The sequence below is a fragment of the Triplophysa rosa genome, linkage group LG14, assembly GCF_024868665.1.
Source record: "Triplophysa rosa linkage group LG14, Trosa_1v2, whole genome shotgun sequence".
In the NCBI taxonomy this organism is placed as follows: Eukaryota; Metazoa; Chordata; class Actinopteri; order Cypriniformes; family Nemacheilidae; genus Triplophysa; species Triplophysa rosa.
In genome coordinates, this window is record NC_079903.1 from 2,028,301 (window position 1) to 2,040,328 (window position 12,028).

Genomic DNA, 12,028 nt, shown 5'->3' on the forward strand with positions numbered 1-12,028 from the left:
GTTAGTCTTGAGTCTCTCTTGTAGGAAGGACAGCACGGACCTGATCGCACAACTCCGTGGGTCTTCTCCTCGAGAAGCACACCAGGTCGAGAAGAGGCGCCACTTGTAGGCGTACAGTCGCCTAGTGGCAGGTGCCCTAGCCTGAGAAATGGTAGCTACCACCGCTGGGGGCAGACCACTCAGGATCTCCTCGTCCCGTCCAGAGGCCAGACATGGAGGTTCCAGTGGTCTGGCCTGGGATGCCATAACGTGCCCTTCCCCTGGGAAAACAGGTCCTTCGTCAGGGGAATCGGCCAGGGGGGAGCTGTCATCAAGAGCATTAGCTCCGAGAACCAAGTCCAGTTGGGCCAGTGTGGCGCAACGAGTAACACTTGCTGCTCCTCTTCCTTGACCTTACACAGGGTCTGTGCAATGAGGCTCACTGGGGGGAAGGCGTACTTCCGCTTGTCCCGCGGCCAGCTGTGCGCTAGGGCATCCGTGCCGAGGGGACCCTCGGTCAGAGAGTACCAAATCGGGCAATGGGTGGTTTCGAGGGAGGCGAACAGGTCTACCTGGGCCTGCCCGAACTGCACCCAAATGAGCTGGACTGCGAGGCGTAGATTGACGAGAGAGCGCGTCGGCTGTCTGGTTCAGGTCGCCTGGGATATACGTGGCACGCAGGGAGCGGGTCACCTGCTGACTACACCGGAGGAGGCGTCGGGCGAGTCGTGTTAACACTAGTCGGAAGCGATTGGTTCTCAGGGACGAACCCCATCTGTCGGTTCGACACAACGTCGAGAGACCGACAGAAAGGGAACCTCACAAAGGCAGTACAGAGTGCCAGAGAGAGAGTTGAGTCATGTTGGCAGACTCCACCAGAAGGTGGACACACAATCATCCCAGGTCAATGGGTCATGATAAAGTCTTTTAGAAACAAACCGTTAGAACCCAAGTGACATGGACCACATCAACTGATGTTAATTACAGCAGCTGCAGTGTTGTGTCAGGGAAGGAAAACCTGGACTCATGTGTCACACTGTAAAGTTGTTCCCCCACCTACAGGGATAGGATAGGACACGCGACCAGTGAGGAGCCCAGGGAAGAACCGTATGCAACAGGCTTCGGGGGCCAACCCTGCGGTGAAGACTCCCTCATAGGCCTTTCCCATCCACTAGTCCATCCTTACCTCACTGTTCTTTAGGTGTCACAGGAATTAAGAAATAGGGAAAGAATGAACAACAATAACAGACTCACATCGAACAAAAGATACAACCCTAGTATTTGCAGTCGTTTGCCACAGATACTGCCCTGTCTTCTTTTGTTTTTGTTTCTTAATCTGTGCAGATACCACTTGATGACTGTCCCGAGACCCATACACGCCGACCTCCTCACCTGTGTATGAAGCCACAATCTCTAAAAGACAACTAGACCCACTGCAGAGCCAACTGTCACGAAAAAAGAAAGAATAATACACAACGCAGAGAATCACATACAGGAACTTCAGTCATCCATCAACATGATCAAGATTGCCATACTAGTAATCATCATGGACATTGCACAAAGTGTAGACTACAGAAACAATATATTCTTAGAGTTGATTAATATGTCAAGAAACGCCTTATTTGTTGGAAAGAACATTTGCATGCCACACCCGCCTTCAGTAGGAGCAGGGATCCCATGGGTGGCACACCCCATCTCCAACTGTGACACGTGTCATACCAATGGAATATACAACAAGAGTACATGTCACAACATCACAATTCCTCCAGCTTCTCCGTGTTGTATTCCTGGATTACCATCCTGCAACCTAACTTCAGCTACTCCCATCATGACAGATCTACTCTTGCCAGTGACTTTTCCTTGGTGCGTGGAAAATTATGCTCCGGCCTCTACTCCATTAGGTGAAATTCCTCGTGACCGTTTCAACCTTGTGGTTGGAAGGAGAACAGAATCCCATGTGGACATTACTCCATCAGCAGGGAGAGAGAAAAAGGACTTAGCAGGGTGTCTCCACAGGACACCATCTCTCATGAAACTCTTCACAATAAATCAGTGGTGTATGATTCCTCCACCTACTGGCACCTTTTGGTTATGTGGAACTTCTGTCTACCACATCCTATCCAGCCAATCCAATGGCTGGTGCACCCTGGTTTATGTTCTACTGGCTATCAGAGAAAATACACACTCCACCCCAAGCTCTCCACATCTACATATCTCAGCTCCTACCGCAAACAAAGAAGATGGCTGCATCCCAGGACTCACGTGTGCACAAACATGGTGGTCAAGAACTCTTGGAGCATTAATCCCATTTTATGGTGTCATGCATGTCATTCTGCACTTGACCTTGATCAAGTCAGAAGCTTATCGAATTCTGTACAGAAACTGGCCAATGATACAGCTTCACGCCCATCACGAGGAAACGGCAGTTCCAACCAGAAAAGACTATTATCCATAAGAACTTCACGGACCCTAGCTGCATGTTTGTTTCTGTGTCAGCATGTCGTTCGTCACTACAGACAATCCACACAGAACAAGTGCTATGAGCCTGTAACGATCACAGGTTACAAGAATGAACTTTTAAAGTGTCTAAATTTGTATTTTGTGAGAGTTATTAGAACTCTCAAAGGGGGAACTGTGCGATTACAAATGTATACAATGTTATATCTAGGTTAAAGTTATGCACATTATGTTTCACATTTTGAGGTAACGACGATGACATTCTAAGAAGGTCAAGTCAGGCAGCCCAGATGTCTGAGACATTACCCTTTTGTCTTTATTCACTTCCTGACCATTGGGCAGGGTCCCAAGTTAAAGTTGAATGTTAAGCTTTAAGGCACAGCTAAGCTTTTGAATCTATGATAATGTGAAGGTATGGGCAATACTGTCAGGCTAATTGGATTAGCACCTATGCATTTGAATGACACTGTTATGCTGATGAGACCTTGGCTGGGACAATTCCGGTAACGGGCTGATTCCTGTATTGCATTTGCATGCTTTGTGTAAATCATCTCCACCTCTATGTATCCCACCCCCTTGAAAGGTATAAAACTCTACTGTACTGAATTAAAAGTCAGACTTGGATGACTACAGTGATGCACAGTGAGTCCTCAATAAAGAGAACTTCTGTATGAAAGATATCCCAACGTCTCCTGGTCTCTGCTTCGACGAGGAAAAAGTTTCCTACAGTTCCCAAGGTAAATGTAGCCAATCCTGCACAATTGTTCTAAGAGGCAGATCGCTGGCAAGTGTGTGCTGGAAAGGGAGACCCACCCTGACTTGGCGTGAGTAAATGTGAGAAAGGTTTGGTGGGGGAGTGGGGTCGGGAGCTTATTTGGACACTGGCCAGTGAGTGTGTGGACATTTTCAGTATCAGGAGTTTCTATACAGTCTGAAAGTCAGAGACGTTGTCGAATGTCTGGAAATAATTTTAACTTAAACCTGAAAAACGTTTTTTTGTTTTTAAAAACAATTAACAAAGGAATGTTGTGAATGTATAATTAATGAGAATAATCTAATTTGTGACTAGTACCATGTGTGGCATGGACACAGTCAGAAACAGTTCCTATAAATGATGCTCAGTTGGGGGCACACATCATTACGTCACCATCACGAATCTTAATTGTTGATACAAGGCAGTATATATAATTCAATTTATGTTGAGAGGTGAATAGAAAAACCAGAGATATGGTACTAACATATGTTAGAGTTTATTTCTAATCTCACTTGTTTTCTATGATATGTTTGAAGCACATTTACATTTTATAAAACTAACAGTTTGTGTTAATCAAGAAATTTTCCGTCATTCAGACCAATTAAAAAATGAACCTTTGATTAACACCAGCAATAACATATCTTGAAACAGACTTCAACATGGAAAATATGCTCTTTCTAATCAGCTGCAGACATGCAGAGATAAGATAAGCACTTTTCTTCATCACGTTTAAACAAAGCAAAGCTTGCCAAAAGTTCCAGCAGTTAGACGTGCCATATGCATGCCATGATGCTGAGAACAGCATTATGACTTAACTTTGCCAATATTGTAGTTGTGTGATCATCCCTACATATGACTAGCATACAGGGCTTGACATTAACACCCGCCAACCCACCAAATGTTGGTAGATTTCATCTGTCACTCCCACTAGCCATTTTGGCCATTTTATCATGTAAAATAATAAACAATGCCCAATGTGACACTACAAAACTACAACTCTCATGAATACTCCCTGCACCCAGTGTTTGGTCTTCGGAATGCACACTACCAACACACAAGACCTCATGAATAAGTGAATTAACAGAAAAGTCTGTTGGTCATACCACCAGCATGTCGACTAAACGGGTGAAGAGAGCGTCGCTAAAGGATAGTGTGGTGGTGAAGTCCCTTGTTGTCATAAAGTCTGCTGATCTTGAGAAGATGAAGATACTATACTCAATTTTGAAGGTTGTGTCCTCCGTTGGTCGCATTTGTCGGGCACATACGTCATTGAGGTTTATTATTTCAAAAAGGCAATCGCTACATTTCAAGGTAAGAATGAAACGTCTTGGTTATGGATGTAATCTCTGTTCCCTGATGGACGGAACAAGACGTTGTGTCGAACCAAGGGTTCAGAAATCAAAAATAAAATGTATTTTAAAAATTAAAAAAAAAAATTTAATCAAAAATAAAAATGTATTTCCCAGCAACAAAATTCGCCCTTGAGAACCCCATCTGTCATTTTGACACAACGTCGAGAGACCGACAGAAAGGGAACGTCTTGGTTACGGATGTAACCTCTGTTCCCTGAAGGGGCAGTCGTGGCCTAATGGTTAGAGAGTCGGCCTCGTGACCAGAAGGTTGCCGGTTCGATTCCCACGACTGAGGTGCCCTTGAGCAAGGCACCTTACCCCTACTTGCTCCCCGGGCGCTGCAGTGATAGCTGCCCACTGCTCCGGGTGTACGTGTGTTCACCACTTGCTGTACGTGTGTTCACTACAAGGGTTAAAAGCAGAGGTCACATTTCGGGTATGGGTCACCATATCTGACTAATAGGTCACTTTCACTGATGGAGGGAATGAGATGTTGTGTTGAACCGACAGATGGGGTTCTCAAGGGCGAACCCCATCTGTCGGTTCAACACAACATCGAGAGACCGACAGAAAGGGAACTACAATTATTACGTCTTAAGAGAAATGTTAATTTTATAATGTTTTTCTTAACTGAAATGAGACGACCTTGATGATGCATGTATACGGTAGACACAGCTACTGTTTTGGAACGCACACGCTATTGGGAAAAAAAGGGTTGACCCTTTATGGACTACGTGTTGATGTGCAAGTAAGTGTTGTGGTTTACCACATGTAAATATATGTAATTTACTGAAGTGTATTGTTAATTTGGCAGTTCAATCTGCATTTAAAAGGGTTTTAAATCTAGCTAAATCATGTAATTTTAGCATATCAAAGTCAATTTTAATCATTTAATCATATGAAAATGTATTTCCCAGCAACAAAATTGTGGAAATGCTGAGTGGCTAGTAACTTTGGAAAACCACGCTACTATGGATGGTGAGCAAAAAAGTTAAATAGTTAAAGTCAAGCCTTGCTAGCATATATGTGTGTTTCTTAAGTAAATGTGAGAGAATTCGGGTACGGTAGTGGAGTATGATGAAAGACATGGGTTCATATGCAAACAATCTCTGAGAAAGGACTAAGATGAATGCTCAGGTAAAAGTGAAGGGTGTACACCCTCCTTTTTGTATTACCGGTCTTCATCTTGCCCTTAATTGCACGACTATTTGTTCTCCAAGCGTTTGGTCATTTGTAAAAAGGCACTTTGATCTTAACTCAGCTCAACTCACTTTTATGTCACATCACCACATGTGGTGAGTGAAAGTATTCGGTGCGTACTCTATACAAAGTAGAATGCAGTTGGACAGACAACTGTATGACTTTACAGACTTAAGTGACAGTATTTAATGCAGACGAACAATGCAAAGTATAAATAGACAGACTGTACAAAAAGACAATATACATTATACACATATGGACAGTATATATACAATATACACAAGATCAATGTTCCCCCTAATTTTTCATGTGTCTGAGCATACACACAAATTCCCTGAGAATTCCTTGGACCACTGTGAGCAACATCAGACGTGCACACTGTGGCGACACCAGTATCACACCTGTCCAAAACCTAAGATCATAACAAGTTACATGGCTTATTAAAAGAGTCAAATTACAGCAGTAATATCCGATTACTTTTAATATAAGTGATTTGGCCCACTTACAATGAAAAAGACAAAAATCTTGTTTTTCATGAGCTGTGTATGTACATCAGAAAAATAAAAGTGACCAGCTGTATAGTTAAAGATACACGTTTACTGCATTCTGCAGTAAAGTAGGTCCACTTTAGACAGCTTCTCTGCCTGAATTTTAGTCTGCAGCTGTTCAGAGGAAGTCCATCTCTAGGCTGAGGGTGTGATGTGAGGGTCCAGGTGCACAGAGAGAACAGGGTACAGGTCTGGCCACTGGGACTCTAGCTAGAGCAGGAAACCCACCAGCAGACAGAACAGACACAGACAAGGAGGGATAAAATTAACACACAAAAACCTGAGATCATAAGTTACTTGTAATCTTGTACTTTAATATTAATATTAATTAATATCCACAAATGAAAATTCTTAACAAATGACACTAGAATAAGCACAAATCTGATTGGGGACTTAAATTTCACCTTATTTTCCCCGTCTGTCCTTTTCACTTCTCCAGTGGTTGTAGACTTTGTCCAGGTTGATGGCCCCGTCTGCTTCTTGCTTTGACTTTATGCACATCAGCTGGTCCAAATGTGCCACGTCAAGACAATTTCTGGATGCTGTTTTGATATGATTCATCAAACTAAAGCCTCTTTCACAATCTGCACTGGATGCTTGAAATGTAGCACAAATATCCACAAGCTGTGAGATCTCCTTTAGCTCCTCACATCTAAGTGCTGCAGCCACCGTATCTGAGAATGTGCTGATTGACCCTTGTTTCAGTTTTTGCTTCATTAGGATCTCTGTTATCACTGGATTCTCTCTTGCAGTATTCTTCAAGCACAGTGTAGTTCCTCAGAACAACATTCACAGCTTGGTGCCGCGACAGCCATCGCACTTCGCTCGGAGGCCTGAATAACAGTGTATCCTCATTGAGAATCTTTGCTAGGTCCTCCATTTTGCCTCTCTTCACAGTGGACCCAGAGAAAGTGGAATATACAGTTCTAAGAACAGTTTCCACATCTCGAATCAAAGGCACATCTTTCCAGGCATCATCAATGCCCAAGTCCTCTCTATGGGCCACGCAGTGTTGTTCTGTTAGGTGTGGTATTTGCCGCTTTAATAAAGCTGCAACTCAGTTGTGGTTTCCTAGCATTACTGAGGCACCATCGGAGGTCAGCATCACCATTCTCTGCAAGTCCAGTCCATGCTTGGAGTAAAACTGAGTGATTGCCTGCACAATATTGTGAGCAGTGCAATGCTGTCAGCTGGATGATGCCGCCGAACACAGTTTTATAGTTGACGTCATTTTCCTCCCTGTATTTTATATATAGGACTAGCATTTTGTGCACTGTTATGTCTGTGCTCTCATCTACTATCAGGGTATGCCAGGGTGCATTTTTAACATTGCACATCGTCTCATTCTGCACTATCTCATTGATTGAGTTCACAAATTCAAAGGCATAATTTTTGCTTCGCCATCCTTCTGGTATGCTCACATACTTTGCCATGTGATCGTGGATTTGTTGAACCAACAGCATTGATGCATTCATTTTGATGGCGAGTAGAATATTGTCGATGAGAATTTTAACTTGCTCGGGGTCGGATTTCTTTTTCTGTGACAGCTCTTTCCTCTTCTCTCGATCTTTTGCGCTCTCCTGCAATAATGTACCGATTCCCATTCCCATCTTGAATCTTTGTACAATTCCAACAGCATTGAAATGACTTTTCTTCTGAATGTGACGCTTGAGGTAGTCCAACTTCCATTCAGTCCACATTGGCTGGACAATCATTGTTTTACTGTAGTTACCACTTGTTGTCACCTGTCACTCACTGACTTGCATTGCAAAATGGTACAGAATGAATTGTTATGCGTTTATTTTATTTACAGTTCAGGTTGGATTTTATTTTATGCGCTGCATAGATTTGCTGTGCGCGGAGAACGCGGGAGCAGTGCGCGATTGCGCAAGCGTGCAGCTTAGAGGGAACATTACACAAGATATACACATAAGAAGTTGAACATACAAATTAAATATGCAGGTGTACACATGAATGTGTATGAATAATGGATCAACCATATAGTGCACATAGTACAGATATAGGTAAGTAAGTTTGGTAATGGATGGTTATTGCATTAGGTGCAATGAATGATGCATTATAGTCCATGAAACTGTAGTACATGGTAAAAAGAAGTATGAGCGTGTGGAGTGTATCAGTTTTTGATGTTGAGCAGTCTAATTGCCTGAGGAAAAACGCTGTCCTTCAGGCAGTTTGTGCGGGACCGGATGCTCCAGTATCGTCTGCCCGAAGGCAGCAAGGAGAGCAGCCTGTGATTCAGGTGGCTGGAATCACTGATGATCTTCCTGGCTTTCCTCATACACCGCCTGGTGTAGATGTCCTGGAGAGAGGGAAGCTCATCTCCCACAACACGACGGGCAGTTCACACAACTCAACTCTCTGCAGTGCTTTGCGGTTGCCGGCGGTACTGTTTCCATACCAGGCAGTAATGCAGCCAGTTAGAATGCTCTCATCTGTGCAGGTATAAAAGGTTCTGAGGATTTTTTGGCTCATCCCAAAGCTCCTCAGGCACCTGAGAAAAAAGACGCACTGGTGTGCCTTCTTTAGCACTGCATCAGTGTGAACAGTCCATGTGAGATGGTCAGTGATGTTAACCCAAAGGAACTTGAAGCTGTTTACCCGCTCCACAGGTGTCCCGTCGATGGTGATGGGGCTGTGCTCCTTGTCCTGCCTCCTGAAATCCACCACCAGCTCCTTGGTTTTGTTGGTGTTGAGCAAGAGATGGTTCTCCTTACACCAGTGTGACAGACTGCATACCTCCTCTCTGTAGGCAGTTGTTAGTGATCAGGCCTATCACTGTCGTGTCATCGACGAATTTCACAATGACGTTAGAGCTGTGTGTGGCAATGCAGTCGTGTGTATATAGGGAGTAGAGGAGTGGGCTTAGGATGCATTCCTGGGGAGCACCGGTGTTGAGAGTCAGTGGGGAGGAAGTATTGTTTCCTATTCTGACAACTTGACGTCTGCCTGACAGGAAGTCCAAAATCCAGTCACACAGGGACCCAGAGCCTGGAGCTTCAAACCAAGTTTGGTCGGCACTATGGTATTGAATGCTGAGCTGTAGTCTACAAACAGCATTCTCACATATGTGTTCTCGTTGTCAAGGTGGGAGAGAGCAGTGTGCAGGGTGAAGGAGATGGCATCATCGGTAGAGCGGTTTCTGTGATATGCAAACTGTAGAGGGTCTAATGAGGCAGGCAGCACAGAGCAGATGTAGTCTCTGATCAGTTTTTCAAAACACTTGCTGAAGATAGGTGTTAAAGCTACAGGGCGCCAGTCATTCAAGCATGTGATTTTAGCCTGCTTTGGGATGGACACAATGGTGGACGTTTTAAAGCATGGGGGGACCACAGACAGAGAGAGGGAGAGATTAAAAATGTCCACAAAAATGCCAGCTAACTGGTCAGCACACACTCTTAGTACACGGCCTGGGGTGCCATCTGGACCAGCAGCTTTGCGAATGTTCACCCGTCGGAAGGATCGGGTTACATCCGTTATGGAGATGGAGAGTGTAACGTTATTGACCTCATTTGTATCAGCAGCAGGTGCGCTTCTCTGTGTAGTGGTTGTCGTGCACTTCGAAATGAGCTTAAAATGATTGTATTCCTTCTTCCTGCTCAGGCACTGATTTACACAAAAACTAAAGTGTATATTTTCTCATCTGAATGGAAATGCAATATTAGTGCAGGGTTGTGTTTGAAATATGTTTGTTATCTGGAGTAATGTGAAGTCACTGACAGACTGTGTCAGTTTTGTTTAGTTCTCTCATTTATTAGACATTTCTCCTAGCTCTGAGGACACAAGGCTTTGTCCTGATGCAAATTTTTTCAGGGGTTTTCTGTCCTGTATCATTTTTTTTCATTTTTCCTCATTACAATGAATTGAATGAATACCTAAAACTATCATCAAAGACCATGGTATAATTGAGAATTAACCAATACTGGGTCAATCTAAATACTAAATTCTGATTGGTTGGAAGGTGTGCATTAAAACCGTTTAATGCACAAGTAGTTCCAGTCAGTTTGATCACAATTCGAAATACATGCATTGCCTATAATGTAATCATATTACACAAATCGGACATTGATTGCGCTGCCAATGCTCAAAGATACAGTTCCGAAAATGTTGTTAATGTGTGAGACTAAAAACCATCTCTGGACATCCAACCCAGTCTCACGGCAGTTCGTGGCTGTAACAAAGCTCAATAAAACGGAAGGAAGGAGGCGGGAACCGGCGAACATTTAACAATAAACTTTAATCAAAAATAAACAAACAATAATACGGAAGTAAAAGTACACAAACATAAACACAAAAGTAACAAGCCGGCAGCCCCTCGCGGACAACTGCCGGCAACACGAACATAAACAAACTTAAACAAAACCCGGTCCTCTCTCGCCGTATTCTCCTGCCGTTCGTCCTTTTATGCTTCCGCTCTCCTCCGTGAGAGATACGAGGCCGGAATGACGCCCAGCTGGCCTCGCTTCTTCCTCCCACGGCTCTCGTCACGCCTCCTTCGTCACAGTGGCATAGACACAAAATTTGGAATCTATTAATGCGTGTTCATGGACACGAATATCCCCCTTTTTTCGTGTCAGTGAGCAAAACCTTTTTTTAATGTCACTCAGCACGACTTTCTTTTCGTGTCACTCAGCACGACTACACAGACTGCGTGTGTATTTACATGTATATATTTATAACCTGATTTCAAAACAAGTCCTACATATTTTAGGATGTGGCTGACTAACACCTTACTTCACCCCAAACCCTAAAATCACAGCCGCAAAGGCTAATTTTGCTTCACGAGTTTCACGAGGTGGCAAAAAACAATGATAAATGGCTCCCGTAATCCTGCCCCTAAACCTAACGTCACACGGGAAAAGTCAAAACATACCAATGAGATCGTAGGAAATAGGAATTCACACGAATTAACCTTGTAAAATAGGTATGAATTCCCACCAGATTGCGTTGATATATATTTATACATATGAAAAATACTGCGTTTTATAATACATTAGATTGAAAGTCGTGCTGACTGACACGAAAAAAGGGGGAAATTCGTGTCAGTAAACACGAATAAATAGACTTCAGACAGTGAGACTGTGTTGGGATATCTTTGCCAAGAGCAGCAATCTGTCAGTTTCGTCTGTTGTTGACGGATCCCCTTCCGTTCATTCTTCTTCTTTCTTTTCAATGGCGGAGTGGTGTCCTGAGCACATGCCGTCACCTACTGCTCAGCTCATCCGCGTTCCGGCCCACATTCAAAAGAGGCCATCCGGGTTCTAGTATGACAGATGAACAGTCGGGTTGGTCCGTGACATTCATTCATAAATAACTTCATTAAATTCATTAAAAAATCCATTTTACACCATCCAGCCGGCGCCATGTGTTGTCCAGCCGGCCTTCCAGCCGGTGCCATGTACTCTCCAGCCGGCCAACCAGCCGGCGCCATGTGTTGTCAACTCAACTCAACTTTATTTATAAAGCGCTTTTACAATTTTCATTGTTACAAAGCAGCTGTACATGAGACATATTGACTATAAGCAAAATAATTAAAGTTGTACCTGCAAAAACAAGAAAAGGTTGAAAACACAGAAGACAGACATACCCACATACAAAACACTCCACACACACAATATGCACACGTACTAACACACATAGACATAGAGACACACACACACAAACGGATGCGCACGCACACACACACACACAACACACACACACGTATGTACACAGACAAG